General features: G+C 38.9%; 1 protein-coding gene across 1 annotated transcript in view; it reads left to right on the top strand.

The window, feature by feature from the left end:
* Positions 1-12,271: 12,271 nt before the first annotated feature.
* The window catches only part of LOC124595138 (piwi-like protein Ago3), a 198,525-nt gene continuing 188,181 nt past the window's right edge, over positions 12,272-22,615 (top strand). Inside the window, exon 1 of the mRNA XM_047133737.1 lies at positions 12,272-12,556. The gene's annotated coding sequence lies outside the window, so the exon portion shown is untranslated. The remainder of the gene's footprint in view (positions 12,557-22,615) is intronic.

Here is a 22,615-nt window from a genome sequence, read left to right as displayed (position 1 = left end):
TATGAGTGTATTTGAAGACAGTTTCTCCGAGAAAACAGTGAAATATAATGGTAAGAAACCATCTGGAAAGCCTTGGCTTCCTAAACGAATAAAAATGTCCTGTAGACAGAAAAAGGAAATGTATCTTATAGCTAGAAGGAGTAATGATCCAGAAACAGTCCAACATTATAGAAACTACTGCTATGTATTAAGAAAAGTTATTGAAAAGTCCAGAAGGATGTGCATTATGAAACTTCCTGGCAGATTAAAACTGTGTGCCCGACCGAGACTCGAACTCGGGACCTTTGCCTTTCGCGGGCAAGCGCTCTACCATCTGAGCCACCGAAGCACGACTCACGCCCAGTGCTCACAGCTGGCAGAAGTAAAGCTGTGAGTACCGGGCACGAGTCGTGCTTCGGTAGCTCAGATGGTAGAGCACTTGCCCGCAAAAGGCAAAGGTCCCGAGTTCGAGTTTCGGTCGGGCACACAGTTTTAATCTGCCAGGAAATTTCATATCAGCGCACACTCCACTGCAGAGTGAAAATATCATTGTATGTGCATTATGTCTGAGATTAGCCCCTCTGATAATAAAATTACAACAAGTGGAAATATTAAAAGAGAAACAGGGCCACTGAGAGCACAGCTGTTGAACAGGTTGCAGCTCGACTTCCGCCAGAATCAGCCGAGGAAATACGTCGTGAAACTTGTCGTGCGTTGACGAAATCCAAGCCGAAGAAGTCAAATATCAGCAGTAAAGAGAGGGCGGCCATTCGTGATCTGAGGGAGCGCTCTGAAATTGTTGTCTTACCGGCTGACAAAGGCAATGCTACAGTTGTTGTCTCCCATAAGGACTACACTGATAAGATGCAGAGCCTGCTAAATGACGATTCCTACCGGAAGATCAGCGTTGACCCTACAAAGAAGGTAGAGAACAAGACGAGGGCGCTTCTCAAGGACGCAGATTTACCGGAGGGTGACGCTAAGAAATTGTTACCCCAAGGTCCGGTACCGCCTAGACTATATGGACTGCCGAAGGTTCACAAAGAGGGGGTACCATTATGCCCCATTGTCAGCAACATCAGGGCACCTACATATTTGTTGGCCAAATACCTGACGGGAATATTAAGTCCTTATGTGGGTAAATGCCCTCATCACATCCGTAATTCCGTGGATTTTGTTAAACGCCTTGATAGCTTCAGGTTGGATGAGTCAGATATCATGGTGAGTTTTGACGTCGTTTCCTTGTTTACGAGGGTACCCCTGCGAGAGTCACTAGAATTGATTAGTCAGAAGTTTGACGAGAAGACCACTGAACTTTTTAGGCATGTCTTGACTTCCACGTATTTTCTTTTTAATGGAGAATACTACGAACAAACGGAGGGAGTCGCCATGGGTAGCCCACTCTCACCGGTGGTAGCGAATTTGTACATGGAGAACTTCGAGGAGGAAGCCCTGTCGTCATCCGTATAGAAACCCACTTGCTTTTTCCGTTACGTGGATGACACGTTCGTCATCTGGCCACATGGTATGGATAAACTCCTTGACTTCCTTACACATCTAAACTCCATACACCCCAACATCAAATTCACTATGGAGACTGAAACGGAGGGTAAATTACCTTTCCTTGACGTCTTGGTCAAGAGAAGGGCTGACGGCACCCTAGGTCATGGGGTGTATCGGAAAGCTACGCACACTGATCTGTATTTGCATGCAGACAGCTGCCATCACCCTTCACAGAGGAATGGGGTACTTAAAACTCTAGTACATAGGGCGCGCACTATCTCTGACGCAGAGAGTCTACCCCAGGAATTGGAACATCTGAGAACTGTATTTCGAAAAAATGGGTACTCAGAGTGGCAGATTCAACGTGCTCTCCGCCCAACCACTGCAGCACAACCTGTTGAGATGGATGAAGTCACGAGGGAGGAGGTAGGCACTGCATTTATTCCATACACAGGCGCACTCTCGGGGAAAATCGCCCGCATTCTGAAGAAACACCGGGTCGGAACTGTGTTTTGTCCTCCAAATAAAACTCGTGCACTGGTGGGGAGCGCCAAAGATGACCTCGGTTTGAGGAAGGCCGGCGTGTACCAGATTCCGTGTCAGTGCGGCAAGTCGTATATTGGTCAGACGATGCGTACCGTCGAGGATCGATGCCGTGAACACCAGAGGCACACTCGACTGATGTATCCGAGCAAGTCGGCGGTCGCTGAACATTGTTTGTCGGAAAATCACGCCATGGAGTATGACCGCACGAGGATTCTGGTACAGACGTCGAGATACTGGGACAGCGTTGTTAGAGAGGCCATCGAAATTCGCACCAATGACGACCTCATAAACCGTGACTGTGGCTATAATCTTAGCAAGGCTTGGGAACCAGCGATCGGGTTAATCAAGAGTAAATCGAGCAGACGTATAGTTGTGACGACCACGGCGGACAGAGCCATCACACCGACGACATCTCAGACGCCGTCGCAATCTGTTCCACCGCGCGACCGTGGCGCTGGGCGCGGACGGCGGAGGGAGCGCGCCGCGGGCGGAGGGTATTTAAATCGGCCGCCGCCGCGACCGAACCCAGTTCCCGCTGAGCAGCCATAGCGTACGGATCTCCGTGCCGGCACGTTCACAGGAGCTCAGTCCGTCAGTTCACCTGATGATGGCGACATGTTTGATCGCCGAAATATTGTACCCGTTGGACACTATAGACCGGCAGCATACCCGTGGATATTTTGATTGTTTAATTCATATTTAATTGAAAGAATGCAGAAGGCTGAAATTAACAGTACAGAGTTCACATAGTCTGCAAAACTCAGCAGAGTCCTCTAACTGGGGAGGTATCAAGAATAGTGATCCACAGAGTTCAGTCTTGGGTCCCTTGTTGTATATATATATATATATATATATATATATATATATATATATATATATATATATATATATATATATATCACTCTATATTCATGAAGATGCAAAACTCATTATTTTTGCTGATGATGCAAGTATAGTAATCACACTCAACAATCAAGAATTATTTGAGGAAATTATAAACAATGTCTATCAAAAAGTTATTAAGTGGGACTCTCACTAAATTTTGAGAAAACTCAGTATATCCCCATTGATAAATATAGACTTTGGACAGAAGTCTGTTGCTAAGTCCGAATATTTAAAATTTCTGGGTGTGTGCCCTGATGAGAAATTAAATTTGAAGAAACACGCTGATGACCTGCTGAAACTGTTGGATTTGGCTACTGATGCTTCTAGGGTTACTGCAAATTTACTATGTATATTTTCATTCACTGCTTTCATATGGCATCATATTTTGTGTAATTTATCGAGGAAAAGTATTCATTGCACAAAAGCATGTAATCAGAATATTAGCTGGAGGCTACCAAAGATCACCTTGCAGACATTTATTTAAGGAACTTGTGATATTCACAGTATCTTTGTAATGCATGAATTCATTTATTAAATTTGTCATTAATAACTCATCCCAATTCAAAAATAATAGCGAAGTGCATAGCTTCAACACTAGAACAAGGCATGATCTTCACTATTCTCGGTTAAATCTTACTTTTGCATAGAAAGGGGTGAATTATGCTGACACAAAAATCTTTGGTCACTTGCCAAATAGCATTAAAAGTCTGATAGATTGACAACCAAAGCCCGAAAACAAATTAAAAGAATTTCTAAATGATAAATCCTTCGACTCAATAGATGAATTTTTAGATATGAAGTAGTAAATGTAAAAAAAACTATAATATTGTGTAATGAAAACTTATGTTCGATTGACACAGTCCACAACATTACGAAATGTCGTATTAATGATCTATTGAACAAGTACTAAAGTAATGTACTCCCTGGCGAGATGATGACGTATCATGATGTGACAGCCAGTGTAATTTTGCTAAATTGGACTTTATGATTAATTCATGACGTCACCTCTGTTATTCTGTATACTTTGACTTCTTTTAAGACAGATGATATCATGTAACTTCATTTTCGCCGTTTCGAGAGTGGTTTTTTCACTTCTCAGATGTGATGTATGACATGTCTGAGTTGGTCTAATTTCTCATGAATTTTTGTGGACATGAGTTTGATAATTTCTACGACAGGTTCCATATTGAGCTCTTTATCCAGCATCTGGATGTGTATGTATCATGAAGCCCAAAGTATTCACTGAAGGACTTTATTTTATAATACCTGAATGTGCTGTGTTTGGCTCTTGCAAGTGAGATGTAATCCTGTAAAGATTTTTTGATAGTACAGCTGCTTCATGGAGTATAACTTTTCTTGAGATTCTGAACTCGCTACTGTGGAATGGTGGCATCAGTTGCCACGCCTTGCCACAGGCCTTAAGTTTTAAGTTTTGTATGTGGCTATGACTCCCAGATACTTGGCAGTTGGGCCCATGGTACCTCTTGCTCTTGGATAGTAAGTTATCCCTCTAGTTGTGGATTTTTTTTGCTAAAGTTTATTGCTGTAGTTTTGCATGGTTTAATTTTAATCTTGATATGTGTGCACCACTCTGTGGTGAGGTTTAATTGTGTCTGTAGTGTTCTGATGTTGGCGTCCACTCGTAAAGTATGCAGTGTTGTCAGCGAAATATGCCAGTTGAAAGATTGCAATTGTTGGCGTGTCGTTGAGGTAGATCGTGAACAGGAGTGATGACAAGACCGAGCCTTGTAGAATTTCAGCCTCTATGAATTTGATGTACGATCTGATGCCTTCAGTTCGCACTCGCATTTTTCTGTTGGAAAGAAACCTGGCTATGAGTTTAATATAGTCGTCGTGGGCTGCTGTTTGGTCTCTCATTTCCCATAAAAAGTTCTCACGCCAGACCTTATCATAGGCCCATTCACGTTTTGAAAAACAACAGTGAACCGATTTGTCATACTGAAATTCTGTGTGATATGTTCTGTAATTCTCAGTACTTCGAGCTATGCAGAAATCTTCCACTGAAACACATATTGTTCTGGTTAGGTAATCCCATCTGCAACTAAAACGTCTTGTAGTCTTTCCTTAATGATCATTTCCAAAGTTTTCCTGGATTGCTCAGTAAACTGATCGGTCTGTGATTGGCAGGTTGAATTAAGTCTTTCCTAGGTTTTGGAATAGGAATGATGTGTACCACGTGCCATTTTTCCAGGAAATAGCAGTTGAGCAGGCAGTTGTAACAACTATTCAATTGGACGAGTGGTTTCGTCTATAGTCTCTTGAGGTGCTCATTTGTTATTGCATCCGGACCAGGTGCTTTGTTGTTCTTAAGATTCTTTAAATTGGTCCTCACTGCACTTTGTGTCCAGTGATGTTAGTCAAGGAGCAATTCCGGTTTCTTTTATGCTTATCCGACCCGCTGTTTGGTTAGTTGTCGATAGTGAGCTAAGTGGCATAACTTTATTTCGTTCCATTTAGTGTGAAGACATCGTTGTTTGATGATGTAGTTCTCATCAGTGCCTTGATATTCCGTTGACATCCAGTGAATCGATCTTACCTCTGCTCGCATTCGGAGGGAAGCCTGAGGATTTATCCCGTTGTGTGTAATAATATCTGCGGTTGTGAATCTCACAGGCGTCTAAAGCTAGCGAAATGAGGGATGCTCAACTACCGGACCTACCGATAGATGGCTCTACCAGCTTATTACTGTCGTCTGTATTGCCCGCCATATTCGAATTTGGCAAGAAGTTTTCTCGGTCTGTACGGTGTATAAGGAATTACGGATTATCGAAATGGTGATTTCTTGTTCCGCTTTCAATTGTACGAACCGATGGAGTAAGGAGAGTGACTTACCATTTCCCAGGTAATACGACTACCGATACAATACGATGAAAATACAGACTTAGTGCGTTGGCTAATTCGATGTTTTTGAACAGGTTTCCTCTAAAGCACCCAGAGCTACTAAAGACGTGGATTACTTCCGTGAAGCGGAAAGATTTTAATCCTACGTCTTGCAGTTTTCTTTGCGGAAAACGTTTCCGACAAGATGATTACGTAGTGAGCCCTGGAACGTGGAAGAAACGTTTCAAACCCGAAGCAGTGCCATCAGTTTCCGACACATTTGATGCACCAAATAAACAGCCACGACGACATGTTGTTAGGATTTTGAGTGACAACGATGATTCTACATTTGACGTAGCTGATTACTTTCCTTGCTGTGTGTGCGCTTTTTACTTTTGTGAATTTATTTCGTACGGTACATAGGTCTAAGCAATGTTGTAATACAGGTCCATATTTTTGTTTTTAGCGTTCTGTCATGGAATCCGGGCTCGATTTGCCGATTGCAGACGCTGCTGATTGCGTGGAGAATGTTGTCAATGAGAATTCTTCCGTGGAAAGCATGTCCCACTTATCCAATGCAGAAGCTGCGAATTGTGTCGAAAACGTTAGTATAAGGATGTTTTCACACCCCCAACGTTTTCTTATAATATTTTTTCATCAAGCCTTGAGTTATTTCAATCGTATATAACGAAATTATTTCCTTATTTAGAGTGCAGTTGGTTCTTCAGTAATTGATTGTGGTATACAGTCGAAAGTAGAAATTGAAGACAAGGCGACCGAAACTTGCATTTTTTTTTTTTTCTCAGACATTGTGCACGAAATAAAACGTAAACTGAAGTGCGTCCGTGAAAAACTTCGAAGAAGAAAGTGTTTTCCGTGGACGACATCATAAGTTCATTGAGGGAGAAGGGGCATCTTTCTGAGAAGTTACATAACTTCTTCAATCATCAGAAAGGAACACAAGTGGAATTAGTGTGCAATTTAGTGAACAACTCTGTCTCATCAAAGGGTAATAGATACACAACAAATGTGAAAATGTTTGCAATGACTGTGTACTTTTATTCACCAGCAGCATATGAATACCTGAAAAAATTAATGCCTCTGCCCCATACATCATTGATTTCAAAATGGGTGGCAAGTGTAGACTGTGAACCTGGCTTCTTAAAAGATGTTTTCAAGTACATTGTAAGGGACCAGTTCAGCGATTCATGTCTAATTGTAGACAGTATGGCAATTAAGAAGCAAGTAGTTTGGTACCAAGGAACTAAGCAGTACACAGGTTTTTTAGACTTTGGTGGGGAAGTGCCTCAGTAAAAGAAGTAATAGAGCCATCTGAGGTTCTGGTTTTCATGATTGTCTCTATTAAAGGCAAATTTAAATGCCTGATTGCATATTTCTTTATCAACGGTGTACAGGTAAATAATCAGGCCACACTGATAAAATCTGCTTTAGAGAGGCTGCATAGATCTGGCATTAGGGTTTGGTGTGTTACATGTGATGGCTGTAAGGTAAATATAAGCACTTTACGTTCACTTGACTGTACTTTAAATTTTTCCAAGGGTGAATTTAAAAGCTACTTTCCTCATCCTGTGGAAAAATACAATGTTTAGTGTATCTTGGACATGTGTCATATGATTAAGTTTGCCAGAAATGCTCTAGCAGAAGTATCTGCTATTGAGTCTCCAACTGGCATTATTAGATGGCATTTCATTGAGCAATTGAACAAGGTACAACAAGAAGAAGGTATGACATTTGCCAAAAAACTCTCAGGACAACATAAGTAGTGTAAATAGAAAAATGAATGTTTCATTAGCTGCACAGACTTTGAGTTCTAGCGTGGCAGATAGTATAGAGTTTTTGAGGAGGGTTGGTGATCCGAATTTTAAAGGAAGTGAAGCAACAGTAGAATTTTTGTATTATGTTGATAGGATTTCTGATATTCTGAACTCCAGAAATCCATTAGGTAAAGGGTATAAGAGCCCCCCTGAGACTTGACAACAAATCTTATTGGCTTGGTATTTTCAGACACTGAAAATTATATCAAAAGCTTAAAAATCATTGGTGTTCCATTGCTGCTCCATGCAAGAAATGTTAAATCTGCATTAGAATGTATTTATCTCTATGCTTTTCCCAAAATGGCCAATAATGCATTTGTAAATTTTGTTAACTAGGGAAAACTGTTTAAAACAAGTGACTGCATGTACTCTGTTGTAGAATCCTCAGAAACTGTTTCAGATGTTTGTGATTGCTGGGGATATGCGTCAGAAATATATACAGGCCAAGATTTTGCATTGTGTTAAAATTAAATTTGTAGATTACCCATTTCCTGCTCCTGCTCATGATTACCATTATGAAATTGGGATTGAGGATTTACATCAGACTCAACTTGTTTGTAAGATTGCATCCCTGTACTCCTGCACATGCTTAAAAACATATGGGAAAAAAGCCCGCTGAGAAAATTTTAAACAACAAATCAAGTATAAGGCAGAAGTTAAATAAACTCATATTGTTTAACCATGTATAGTGCTCAAATTGGAAAAGATTATGTATTGGGACATTTCATGCAGATGGGTGTGACATTTTGACAGATTTTTTAAAACTATTTTGTCCATAGATTTGTTGTTGTATAATGATGAACTTCAAACGATGAATCACATTGAAGTAAAATTAACTCTTTACATCCTGTGTAGATATTGTAACAAAATTATAATTATTTATTATATAAGCTTATTTTAAGATGTTGGGTGTTACAAAATATGCACTTGCATTAAAAACAAGTGATTTGTGTGAAATTAAAGTTCTGAGACTTATTTGACAGTTAGCTTTCAGTGTGAGAAAATATTTCCCTCAATAACTATGTTAACTTGAATTTTTCACTTTAAGAAAACAGTTTAATCACAGAATGGGTGTGATCTAATGGAGTATGCAGTGGCCCTATGTTTCAAACAGTAATGTTTGTGGATACTCTGAAACATAAGAGCAATAAAATTGTTACTCCCTTAATTCTTGTTTTAATACTTTTTAGAATGAACACAATGTTCCAATTGATCGTAAGCATTCTTATTACTTTAGAACCATTCTAGAATAACGGGGCCTGATTCAGGCAAAACCTAATTTTCTTAATTTTGTCTTTATTTTGCTAGGGGGTCTTTCTATTATATTTTCCTGTGTTGAGGGAGGGGGGAGGGGAAGAGAATGCAAATAATCATATAGAATTATCTTTCTAGCACTACAAAGTACTGAATACAGTGATTACAGTTACACTTGGAAATCTAGGAAATTTCAAAAAATGGTTCAAATGGCTCTGAGCACTATGGGACTTAACATCTATGGTCATTAGTCCCCTAGAACTTACAACTACTTAAGCCTAACTAACCTAAGGACATCACACAACACCCAGTCATCACGAGGCAGAGAAAATCCCTGACCCCGCTGGGAACCGAACCCGGGCGCGGGAAGCAAGAATGCTACCAAACGACCACAAGTTGCGGATTAGGAAATTTCAGTACTCATGTTACATGCCTAATTTTCATCAACATTTACCTTAATTATACAGTTACACTTTTTGCTGATTTGAACTGTGTACTACATGTTAAAAAGATTTTGTTTGGTCATAGTAATAAAAGCATTTCACTTTTTTTTTTTAGGTCATGTCCCATATGGAACTGAAATTATCAAGTTACAATGACAAAGGAAGGAATTAACATTAAGGAATCTTACTTCACAGAAATTATGTAACAATGGTTACACTTTTTGCAAGTTAACTTTAACATAAACCATTTAGTTTTCCATTAAGAGTGAAAGCAGTTGCACGAGTCATGTAAAGAACAAAGTTTCCCATAGGGAACTAAAGTATTTTACATTTGAGTTATTGCAGACCCAAAGTATTGTGATCTTCATATTTCTATTTAAAAAAGTTTGTAACTCAAATTCACAGACATTTTGGAATCTGTACATACATGTGTGTAACAACGTACTTTTCATGTGTCATGTGGAACCTTTAATTTTCTGGTTTAAATATAATTTATTTCATGAATTACCTTTAATACCGACAATGTCTGAATGCAATATTTGCCATTTAGAAGAAGAAATATTAGTGTACAGAATAACAAACCTCATGAAAAATGCGAGAGATTGTAATGTACCGAACCTGGAATGGCTCTTTATCAATAGCAGGTAAAAAGAAGGCTTCTATTAGATGTTCAACGAAACCAGTCGGTACCTCTTAATTCACCATACAGGTGATACAGTAATAAAAGAATTTACTTTTTTCAGAATTTCTGCTAAGTATTGAAAGTGTGAAGACCTATTCAATAAGTATTTTCTTTACCAATAACCTGTAGTACAAGCACATGTATAAGCAGGTAATTAAGGGAGTCAAGACTTATGTTAAAATTAAAGATACTGACTGGCATTACTTGCTCACAAAACAGTATAGCTGCTGTTCAGTTTATGCTGTAAGTGGTGTACCCAATGCGATTCCTGGAGGACATAATATTCTGTTATCCTATGGGAATGCACTGCTACCACACCTGTTGAAAGTAAGTTATGCTGTGGAATAGTTGTATCAGACGTCTGTACCAGAAAACAAATCTCCACTGTGACACCCTCATGTTCTTGGTATGCTATTAGCTATTATTACAGGAATACTCTTCACATGGAGGAGGGGGAGAGGGAGGGGGAGGGGGCGAGAGAGAGAGAGAGAGAGAGAGAGAGAGAGAGAGAGAGAGAGAGAGAGAGAGAGAGAGAGATGGGAGAAAATCATGTTCTTAGGAGGAGCAAGCTTTACAGCAGCATATGCTGTTAAAAGCATAGTGAGATTCTCTTTTTCATCATTTCCAACGTTGTGCACAACTTTCTTGCACTTTTATTTTATCACATTTTTCCCTTGAGAAGAGAGAGGAAGAAGAAAAAAAAGAAAAAGTAAGCGAGCGTTCATAAGAACTGAAAACTCTACTTGTGTCATTTGTTATTTTCAAAATGTTACTCTCTTTCCAAATGCTGTTCTATTTTTTCAAACCAATTCTGAATGTCTTAGGTTATTACATATTATTTACTGTCCATTGTCCAGCAATACTTCTGTTGTTACTGGATAGTTTGTAATTTGGCACTACCTTTGTACCACTGGTATTGGCTAGTGTACTTTTGCAGATAAGAAAATCGACTGGACTAGAATGTCCTGTCAGTATAGGACAAATTCAGACAATATGGAACTTTTTACACTAAATTTGCAATATAATGTCACCCTTGTCTAACACAGATTGTAGCAGCCATTGGGGTGCCTGCGTGGCCAGCTTCTACAGCTTTCGCTTTCAGGTTTGTTTTTTGCTTGGGCCATATCATGACAACCACTCATTCCAGTGATTGACACCATGTCAAAGACTGGAACCAAGATTCACAGAAATAAAATTCCATGGTTGTAATTCATAGTGTAATTAATTTTGCTCACTGACATGTTTTGAATTCAATTTTAAAATAAAACCATGATACCAGTCATTATTTGGGTGTCAGACTGGAAAACTACAGTTTTAAGACACCCCAACCTTAAAATTAACAGCTGTGATCAATGTTATTTTCAACAAGTTCCTTCACTTCCTACATCATCATGGATCAGTCCAATATAATATTATTACTACACTTAACTTCCAAATGATACCAGTTATGCATTTAAGAGGAGCCTTAACGTTGGCCTTTCTCATTTAAATGTATTTCTAGTCTCGTATCAAAGACTGAAGCACTGTCAAAAACTGGTGCTTCTACCTTATCACTCAGTTAAAATACACTGTGACATATACAGGCGTTAATAAAATCATGGCATTTAAATTTCTGGTCAAAGAGAGAGCCAAATTCGTAAGTGAATGTTGCAATTACAGTGTCAGCATATATGGAGATCGGTAATGCATCACTTCAGATAAAGAAAAATAACAGTTTTTCCGTTTAGAACTAAGTAATACTTTAATAGTTCAGTTGTAATTTCTGTTGTCAGTAAAGATACGCCAAAGCAAACGATGTCAACTTTTTTTCAAGACACGTCTTCACTATTTTCCACACTTGATTTTCCGAATTATACCTGTAGTTAAAAGCTTTGGCAACCAAGGTAATTTGTTGAGCTCCATTGAATCTTAAATAGTATTTTAAAACGGGCAAATAAGTAAAGCACTCATAAAATTAATAGTAAACAATTTATAGGTCAGCTTGTCAAACTTCCAAAACACACTCGAATTTAGGAATTTCATAGCAGAACTGTCACTGTTTTTTCTCACTAGATTAGAAACACTTCATTATGTTGATGTGTAGATATCTAGAACATCCAATATAAAAGACTTATCAGGGCGCAGAACGAAAAACATTTTCATCCGTGTTTTGACACTTCGTTTTTCGCCAAATTCAGATATGGCGGACACTCAATGATATGATCTTTGGCTGGCACGCGCTAGAGCCATCTGTCGGTAGGTCCGGTAGTTGAGCATCCCTCATTTCGCTAGCTTTAGACGCCTGTGTGAATCTCAAACAGATTGTGGACGCCATGAGTGGTGGGAAGTTAAGTTGTGGTGTTGGTGGTGGTGGTGGTGAAAAATTGGATATTCGTTAGTATTTTTTTTTGGTGTTTTGTTTTCATGACTTGTACAAGGTAGACAGTGGAACTGTATTGATTTTCAACATATGTTGATTATGCCGAAACGGAGAACCTGTTACATTCAAAGTATGCACTAGAAAAATATTTTTTGCTTTGTTGGTCGAGTGACACAAAAGACAAAAGGAATTTCACCCAAAGTCTCCGATATTAGACACCCAAGAGAGAGTAAGTACTTGCAATTTTTCTAGACACCGCCTTTAATGTTATTTCGTAACGTGTTATTTAGTTTGCCAGACGCTGTTTTAGATTTAGTTACGTGGGATTACTCAAATTTTTAGATAACGGAAGATTAAGTACATTAGTACTTCACACTAGCAAGTGTTCTGCTATTGGTACATACTTTGGTAACCAAGGAAAGCCTAATAGAAAATATTTATGAACTTTGAGGAAATCAAAACAAATTAGGATAACATTTCCGTACCGCACACCCCCTCTCCATCTCCCAGTTATTCTGTGATTTTATGTAAATGCATGTATATAACATGATCCAAAATACATGTTGGAGATTTGTGTGCTAACTAATACTGTGTTCTGTAATGTACGTAGCATATACAGTTCTTGTAAAGTGCGTGCGTTAAGTACGCCGGAAAAAAGTCATCGCTGCCTTTATTCCTCTTTCGCATTATTTAACTTCTCCAACACAAATCTAAATGATTATGATTAAGACTATCTAGACCTCTGGTAAGGTGGTTGGGATTTGCACTAACTCTTTAGCCTGAATTTGTCGAAATTATTAAAGATGGCCCTCTTTCATACTTATAACGAGCTATTTGTGCAGTGATTAGATTAAAAAAAACATTTTAAATGTGTTTTATTGTGCATCAATTGCCATTATCTTTTTCTCCAAACAAAATTGTTAGTTAGGCTTATCTTTGTAGTATTCACTAAGAAAGCTTCTTAAACCGTATGTTTTATGACTTCTGGTTATTTTAATGTAACTATATACAACAGTAGAGCTCGCAGTATTGTTTATAGCAACTGAGAGCAATCTTGCAGTATTAGCAGTTTGCTTAGACAAACAATATATAACCATTTCTGCCCTGTCTCCCTTCATCAGTCTGATGTGATTTCTTCGTATGCTAGAATACTTTAATTCTTAGAATATATCATGTGCCACCCAGTTACTCTAGTAAATGGATAATCACAATCAAAATTTGCTTCTCAAGAAGTTCCTATTTATTTACAAGCATCTAGGGCAAGTTTTTAGATGCTTGTTGTATTTAAAGCTTCCCGTAAATGCTGATCCACAGTAAATTCAAAAGCCTTTTTCATTTCAGCAAGTTTCCTAGTCATTCTTTTAGAGACAGCTCTTATGTCTGGCAGACCCTGAAAACTGAAATTAATGATAGGGCCACTGTCATTTAGAGTGCATTGCCAAAAGGAAGTTAATTCTAGATACTATTGAGGAGAGAGTGTTTCTCTTCCCCTGGCATTGAAATTGAAATTGTTCCGTATATTTACACCTGAGAAATTTTTGTTTATGGCTCAACAGCTCCTTCCTATTTGCAACTGCATGACCCTGTTGACCATTGTTGGGTGTGACTGGCTATTGGTGCCTTTCACATTAGGCCCATTGACAGTCTCCACAACAAGTGGGGATTCCCCCTCTGCAAATAAAACGGTTTCTTTTGCATTTGCCATTTCCCTAATTCCCTGACCATACCGTGTACTTTGCCCTCTTTGCTAACGTGGGATGTCTCCCTCCTGGGACCCACCCACAGATGGGATTGCCAGTTGGCATGAGTCTCACTAGAATGCATCCTTTGTCTTTCCTTTCATATGTCCCTTGGATGGTGCCTAGACCGCATATTAGGACAGATCTATTCCAGTGTCCTAAGATCTAGTATGTCACCCCTGTGTTCCAGTGTGCCACCATCTTCCACACTGATGCTTCTAAGATAATCGATAAGGTGGGATACACTTTCACATCTCCTACCAGTTTAGAACACCATTTATTGCTGGGATCGTGTAGTGTGTTCACAACAGAGCTTCTAGCCATTCACAGAGCCCTCCATTTTGTTTCTCAGGCCTCCCTCCACAGTGTTTTAATTTGTTCAGACTGAATGAGCAGTGTGCAGGCTATTGAATGATGCTACTCATCACCCTTTGGTCTCTGCTATCTATGGCCTCCTCTATGCCCTTGGCCATGCCGCCTACTTGGTTTTTCTTTCTCTGGGTCCCAAGTCTTGGGCATCCCAGGGAATGTTCTGGCTGACCATTTGGCTGGAGAAGCAAATACTTACCCCGCATTTTCTTTTATGATTCCAGCTGCAGATCTACGTTAAATCTCTCTTTGCCCAAAAATGGAATGGTGTCTGGTGCACTACTGCTCATAGTAGTAAGCTCCACACAGTCAAGGAGTCTTCTGCAGTTTGGCACTCTTCCTTCCACTCCTCTCAGGAGCAGTCAGTACCGAGCACCTTTATATAGGGGACAATTGGCCTTCAGATCCACCAATTCTGAAACTTACAATTACCCTTTCTCCACGTGCGAGCTGGAATCGACCCTGTGTGAAACTCATGATACTGCACCCAGCCACGACCCAGTCTGGTACTGCATGCTTCGTCATTTTCCAGCAGCATCAAAGAAAATCCTCCTTGAATATTTTAGTTTTATATAGCAGACAGGTAATTCTCAAACTCGTGGAGAGAGGCACTTCTGATACTTCTCCTCAAACCAGGAGAGAAGCACACGTGACCCAGTAGTTATAAGAGTTATTATCTTAATGAGCTGTGTAGGAAAGTCGCTGGAGCAAATGGTTAACTGTTGTCTGATCTGGCTGTTAGAGACCAGACAACTCTTTAGCCGTTCTCAGTGTGGCGTCCGGAGATTTTGTTTCACTGTCGACAACCTGACTACTAGAGGTGGCTATTCAGTGCGCTTCCATACGCAAACATCACTATATTAGCATATTCTTCGATACCATAACGCATATAATACTACTTGTAGACACTGTATTCTTGCACAACTGCATAAGTGGGGCTTCCATGGCCACCTCACCATCTTCATAAAATCTTCCCTGTCTCAGAGTTTTTTAAGACCCGAGTTGGTGCCTTGCTGTCAGCTTGTTTTGAGGAAGAGAATGGTGTTTCTCGGGGCAGTGTTTTAAGTGTTACCCTCTTTTGCCATAGCCATAAACAGTATCACATCTATGACAAGTAGTCCTCTGTACACTGCTCCTTATTTGTGGATGATTTTGCTGTTTTCTGATCCTTCTCAAGTGTTTCAACGGCGAGCAGTTGCAACTTACAGTGCGTTGGTTAGAGGAGTGGACTGTGAAGATGAGGTTTTAGTTTTCTGCAGAAGTGTGTGTGTGTGTGTGTGTGTGTGTGTGTGTGTGTGTTCATTTTAATTGTTCTTGTCATACTTTTAATTTAGCTGACTCGGATGTGGGGGACACCATCCCACATTTTAGAGATTCAGTGAGCTTTCTGGGCCTCATTTTTTACTCCAAATTGTCGTGATTGGCACACCTGAGAGACCTGAAAACCAGAACCATCAAGGCAGTGAAAATCAAGTGCCTTAGCTACAGGTCTCTTGAGTGCAGACAGGGTGCTTCTGCTCCAATTTTATAGGGCTTTCGAGTGTTTGTGGCTGGACTATGGGTGTATGGAGTGGTTAGGCCTTCTTTTTTGAAGATCATTGACACTGTCCACCATGAAAGGATTGACTGGCCATGGGTGCTTATAAGACCAATGGCCCATACCCAGTCTATGTGCTGAGGCTGGGGCACCATCTCACACCATCAGGCAGCAGCTCCTCATGTTGCAGCAGGCGTGTAAGTTCACCCCAGCTCCAACTTAATCCGCATACCATACTGTTGCTTTTCCACCTGCGGAATGCCTTTTCTCCAACCATCCGCGAGCTGCAAAGCCGTTTGGTACCCGTGTGCAGTGTGTGCTGCAGTCACTCGGTGTGAATCATTGATATCCACAAATCCAGGGTTTTAACTGTCTGCCAGTTTGGTTGCTGTAGAAGCCTAGCGTCACTTTAGATTTAGTGCAGTACAGGGGAGATTGCACTCCTACTTCTGTTTTTAATGGGTTTGTTTTCTGACATTTTATTTCAACACCACAACTGTGTAGCTGTCTTTACGGATGTTGTTAAGCAAGGGGACTTTGTTGGTTGCTCTGTGGTTTTCCAGGATCATGTCATGACGGTCCAAATGCCTTAAAAATTTACTGTCTTTGATGCAGTATTGTATGCAATCTTGCGGACCCTGTAGTAGATGGGACGTTCTTCCAGTGCTAAATTTATTTCCTGTTCAGATTCTCTGAGCACCATTCACTCCCTCCAACATTTTCACCCAGCAGATAAGGTAATTCAGAATATCCAGGATGCACTCCTCCAACAATAACTACTTGGGAAGAAGGGTTGTTGTGCTGGGTACCAGGTTACATGGATATTTGCAGGGGAACGAAAGGGTGGATGTAGCAACCAAGGAGGCATGTCGTGATCCTCAGTTATTTCATTGCGTCGTCCTGCTACATGTTGTCACGTCGCTGTTCAGGTACATGGCGTACCTCCTTCCAGCCAGGTCGTTGGGACAAGGTACATCTTACTCGTCTTTTCATAGACCACAGTCCCATGACGCATGGATTCTTACTCTGGTGAGAGGACCCTGCAATGTGTGGTGCTTATGGCATGCAGATCAGTGTGCACTATGTTTTAATTTCTGTCCAGCAGGCCACGGCTAATTTACTGACAGATGTGCCATTTGTTTTAAGTAACATTCAGACGAATGTGGTTCAAGTTTTAAAGTTTTTGAATTTTCCAGTATTTTCAGTATTTTAAAAAGATTTTAACATGATGACTGGCTCATGCAAGCTTTTTGTAAGTTGCCAGCCAGTCTCATTGTCCTGTGCTTTTCTTGTAACTCTTCGGTGTTTTGTTTTCTATGTTTTAGTTTCGTGAGTATCTACTTTCCGTCATTCTAATTTGTTTTAGCAAATGTTGTAAGATAATGTCTGTGAGGTCATTTCGAGCGCGTGAGTGTGCAACAGTTTTAGAATTTGTCTCTACATTCATTTTTTAATGATGATGCCGCCTTTGAGTTCCCTTAAAATCCAAACACACACACACACACACACACACACACACACACACACACACACATACATGAGATGTCCAAGTGAAGGTTTTATGTTTGACAAGGGTCATTCCATGTCAGATTGCCCAGTAGTCTAGGATTCGTAACCTTCCGTCTCAACTTTTCATGAAATTTTGTATATTTGCATATACCTATAGAATAAAAACTACTGGAAATTCTTTTTGGTCTCACACTAAAACTTTTTTGTGTTGAATTTCAGTATAGTGATGTTCTGATAATTTGGCTCTGTGAGAATGTCCATGCAAGAGGTGCTTATCTACAGAAATACTCATAACACAGTTGTATGTGAGACTTGTGATTTGGAATTTTTTTCAGATGTTAAGAGAGGCATGTAGTTAACAAGGACACATATTCAAGCAGGAACGTTAGAAAAAAAAGTAGGTAAGTTTCTAATTTCTGGAAAAATCATGACGGCATTGAAAGACACTTATCACATATCTCCAACCTTCTGGCAACCTAGTTTTGATCTTAAAAAATTCCTAAGGTCATAAGCCTCCTACTAAAATAAAAATATTAATGGGTTTCCTGTGAATGGACACACGAATAAATCAAAGAACTTTTTACTGTAATGAAAAAAGTCATTCCAGGTAAGTTCAGCCATGTCTGACCCACTGCCTCAGACACAGGGGTCTCAAATTAGCATATTTAAATATAAATTATTCTAGGCAGACAAATTAATCTTACGTGTAGTAAATTTATTCATTTTATTAATTAAGTGATTTTGAAAAAATGTAATATACAGCATTTATGTGTGCAGGTAATCACCAGTTCACAGTTATAAACTGTTCTGTGCGTTTGTAGTAGCTCGCTTGAAGCCTGCACATAAATGAAAACTCTGTAGCAATAACTGTCATGTATTGTTGAACACCTCTGACAGCCCGTTCGGCCCAAGGTGCTCTTTTCTTAGTGAAGGTTCATATTTGTTTGTTGTGCAGCCATTTACCATTCTGTTCGTAATGTAGTGTGTTTTTAACTGAAGTAGTGCTCAGTTACTTACAGTATTACTGAATTCGTGTAGTGTCAGAAAATTTCTTACAATGCCATGTCATTTGATGACTTAGATCTCGGTAAAAACTGAGCTGAATGAAGACCAACAAGATTTGGTAATGTTAAGGTCCAATATTAACTTTCCAGATGAACAAGAAACAACTATATGTGGACATAAGTTATTATTAAAGGTTTTTGAAAGCCCTCAAATAACTTGTTGTCCATTCCGGGTTGTGAGTAACTGAATCTACTTTCCCTTCTTCCCTTTCTTTCCCCTCTCTCCTCCCTGATGAAGGAACATTTGTTCCGAAAGCTAGGAACGTAAATTTTTGGTTCTGTTTTTTGTGTATCTATCGGCTGTACTGAGCTGAGGTAAGTACTGGCCAGCCCCTCTATCTCTTTGTTAGTATTTATTCAATATACACAGGCAGACAATTAAAAAAATCCTTGAGGTCAGTAAGTTTGGCTTTGTCTAAATCATTAAGTGCATGGAAAAGTGATGTCAAACCAGGCAGAAAAGATTTGTGAACAGAAAAGTGAAATCAGTGATGGAAATGAAAGTGATGCCAGTGACCTGGAGGTGACATTACGTAAGTGCTAAAAAGTCAAAGTATCAAGAATGCCAATAAAACTTTGTGCGATTCGCCGTGCTCTCCCTTAAAACTTCATTCCATTCCAAATCACAGTAAGGTGTCATATGGCAAACAGGAGCTAGAAAAAGTAAAGCATGTTTTGGAAGAAAAAGTGTACCAGGCATTGGACTGTAGTGTGAAATTTCTGATAGTATGGTTGATAAAATGGATGATGAAATTTTTAAGAAAGCCAAAGATTTTGATGCCACACTGTTGTTAATTAAAGAAAAGTTGGTGCTATTGTAATGAGGCATGAAAAAATTCAGGTTTTAACTTTAGCTCCTCCCTCTTGGTTGAAAGAAAAAAAAATGTCAGAATTGAGTGTTTGTGAGTATTTAGTTTGGCAGGCAAAGAAAATGAAAACAGAGCTGGGTATTTTATCAGTTCCTAAGCCAAAAAGAGATAAAAGATCACTGATGAAGTTGTAAAGTTTGTCACTGATTTTTACCGAAATGATAAATATACCAGGAGCAAAAGACAAAGCTGGCATTCAGAAGAATGCGTATATGCAAAAAAGATTTATTCCTGACAATCTAAGAGCCGTATTATAGCTTAAAATGGGAGAACCCAATCAACATTGGTTTTTTTTGTTCACGAAGAGCAAATGGTGTATTTTCGCTGTTACTGCAGGCACTCATTCTGTGTGTGTTTATGGTATCTGCCAAAATGTGAAACTGCTTTTGGATCCAGAAAACATTCAAGAAAAATATAAATAACTAATAAATATTCTTACAAGTTACTCAGAAAACTATGACTGCATGCTTAATCAGTGTGGTGATTGTCCCAGTGATGAGACATTAGAATTTTTGAAAGAAAACTTATCTTACAAAGATGTTGATGATGAAATTGAGCAAAGCCAGTGGATTAACACAGACAGTCGGACTGAATTGGTAAAACAATCCGCTTATTTGTTGGTAACAAAATTACAGGCACTTAAACCACACTCAATCACTGTAGATTTCCTGCAAAAGAAACTTGAGAAGGGATTTTTGACAATGCACACAACTGCTACCAGAAATTTTCACAGTTACAAACCGCTTTTCTGTGATTCATTAGAAATTAGAAAAGTGGCTTGTTCTGAAAAGCCTTCATCGATTTCCTCAACAAAACGCTCTTGTGGCAGCTGTATATAACAGATGGTACTTTGGCTTTGTCAGGGATGTATTTGATGAAGGAAGAAATTCTGAACTACTTTTCTTCTACCCATCTGGACCATCAGTGTCATTCTTTTGGCCTGAGGAGGAAGGCTCTTGTTTTGTGCCTTTGGAAAACATTTTATGTACTGGTGGTGTTACTGAAGCATGCATATTAGGAATAACTATAATGCAAACTTAACAGAATTTCTCAACACGGATTAAAAACAGGGATACTATAAAAATTTTCTCTTGAGAATTCCAAAGGTCTTCATTGCTGAACATACACATTTTAAATATAAACATATGTCTGCGTAGAATAATTTTCATTTAAATATGCTCATATGATACTCCTAAATAAAGTTAATATTAGTAATGAAAATATTTGGTTAAAATTATAGTTCTTGGCTCTGTACATTAATTATTTTAACAGAATGTGAAATATGTACTAAAGCTTAGCAGTCTACGTAATGTGCTTTAAAAGATCTTTTGAACAATGTTGCAAATACTTTAATATATAAATGAAAATCACATTAAGAGCTCACATGGATAACCAGTCCTAAGCAAAGAAGGGAAAGCAGAAGGGTGGAAGGAGTATATAGAGTGTCTGTACAAGCGAGATGTGCTAGAGGGCAATATTATGGAAATGGAAGAGGACATGGATAAAGATGAGATGGGAGATATAATACTGCATAAAGACTTTGACAAAGCACTGAAAGACTTGAGTCAAAACAAGGCCCCAGGAGTAGACAACATTCCGTGAGAGCTACAGATAGCCTTGGGAGAGCCATCCATGAAAAAGCTCTTTCACCGGTGAGCAAGATGTATGAAACAGGCGAAATACCCTCAGACTTCAAGAAGAATATAATAATTCCAGTTCCAAAGAAAACAGGTGCATACAGGTGTGAAAATTACCAAACTATCAGTTTAATAAGTCACAGCTGCATAATACTAACACGGTTCCTTTACAGCAGAATGGAAAAACTGGTTGAAACACCTCGGGGAAGATCGGTTTGGATTCTGGAGTAATGTAGAAACACGCAAGGCAATACTGACCCCTCGACTTCTCATAGAAGAGAGGTTAAGGAAAGGCAAACCTACATTTGTAGTATTTGTAGACTTAGAGAAAGCTTTTGACAGTGTTAATTCAATAAGAAGCATGAAGTTGCTAGTATTTTTCCAACTGGCTGCAAATCCTACAGATATTTTTATCGTCAGTTTAAGAATTGTACTTGTTTTGTGTTGGTGTCTTTAATATAATAAAATGAATGTTTTAGGTGCCCTGTTTGAGACAGCTTCAAAAAAAAAAGAAAGAAAGAAGGGATGAAAACAATGAATTGAATGGACTGAGACTTTCACATTTATTCAAAACTTAAATGGTCTTCCAACTTGTCTTATTTCTCAGGAAAAATAGACTGATAGTAAAAAAAAAATCAAACTTAGGCACATACTTTACAACCAAATATGCGTCATTTTGTTCTGAATATCCTGTTGGTGATGGAAGGAAGAAAGCAGTTTAGGGTCTTCAGGAGAGAGAAAAAAGTTATAGGTGTAATTACAGGATGCAGTATTCCTGAAATGTTAATACTGCAAGTTTTGTGGTTGGTAGAGAGATTGCTAAGAGAGGAATAATATTTAAGCAACAAATGCATGAATAGTTGTTGTTATAAATGCATCCAAGCGTTATTTTAGGATTTTAAAAAGGAAGCAGATACTCTAAAAAGAAATAGTTATCATGTCTGCCAAAACAGTGAAAGATAGAACAGTCAAAATGTCTTCAAATGTCACAAAGTCAAGCATCTAAAAGATGTTTCATCTTTATCAGTAGCAATTGATGAGTCTTCCCATGTAAAGGGACACCAAAAGTTCCACTTTTGTACAAAAATTTATTTCATCTACAGGTCCTAAAGAACAGCTTTCAGGATTATTGGCACTTAAAGGACAGACACAGGGAGAGGATATAGCAAGTGCTGTAGTTGAATGTATTGAAAAACCTTATTTTCACTCAGTAAAATTCTCAATTTCAGCAGATGGAGCGAAAAATATGACCGGCATAAAAAAGGGGTTTCTTGCTGTTTTGAAAGAAAACATTAATCTCTAGGTACTTACTAACTTATCAATTATTTAGAAGCACTGTGTGCGCCTTTCCGGAAGAAATTTTCTTATTTAAGGAATTAATGATTAAGATTCTCAACTCAATTATAGCTAAAGCTGTCAGTGATCACCAGTTCAAAGATTTTTTTTTATTTTTTTTTTTATTTTCAGTGGAGAGTTAGTATGCAGATTTTCTGCTGCAGGTAACAGAAATTAAAACACCTCTCCTTGGGAATGATAAGCACTATAAAGAACTATTATAAGATGA

This window comes from Schistocerca americana, chromosome 2 (genome assembly GCF_021461395.2).
Source record: "Schistocerca americana isolate TAMUIC-IGC-003095 chromosome 2, iqSchAmer2.1, whole genome shotgun sequence".
Classification (NCBI taxonomy): Eukaryota; Metazoa; Arthropoda; class Insecta; order Orthoptera; family Acrididae; genus Schistocerca; species Schistocerca americana.
The sequence above is the reverse complement of the archived record's forward strand: the minus strand, read 5'-3'. Positions and strand labels throughout refer to the sequence as shown.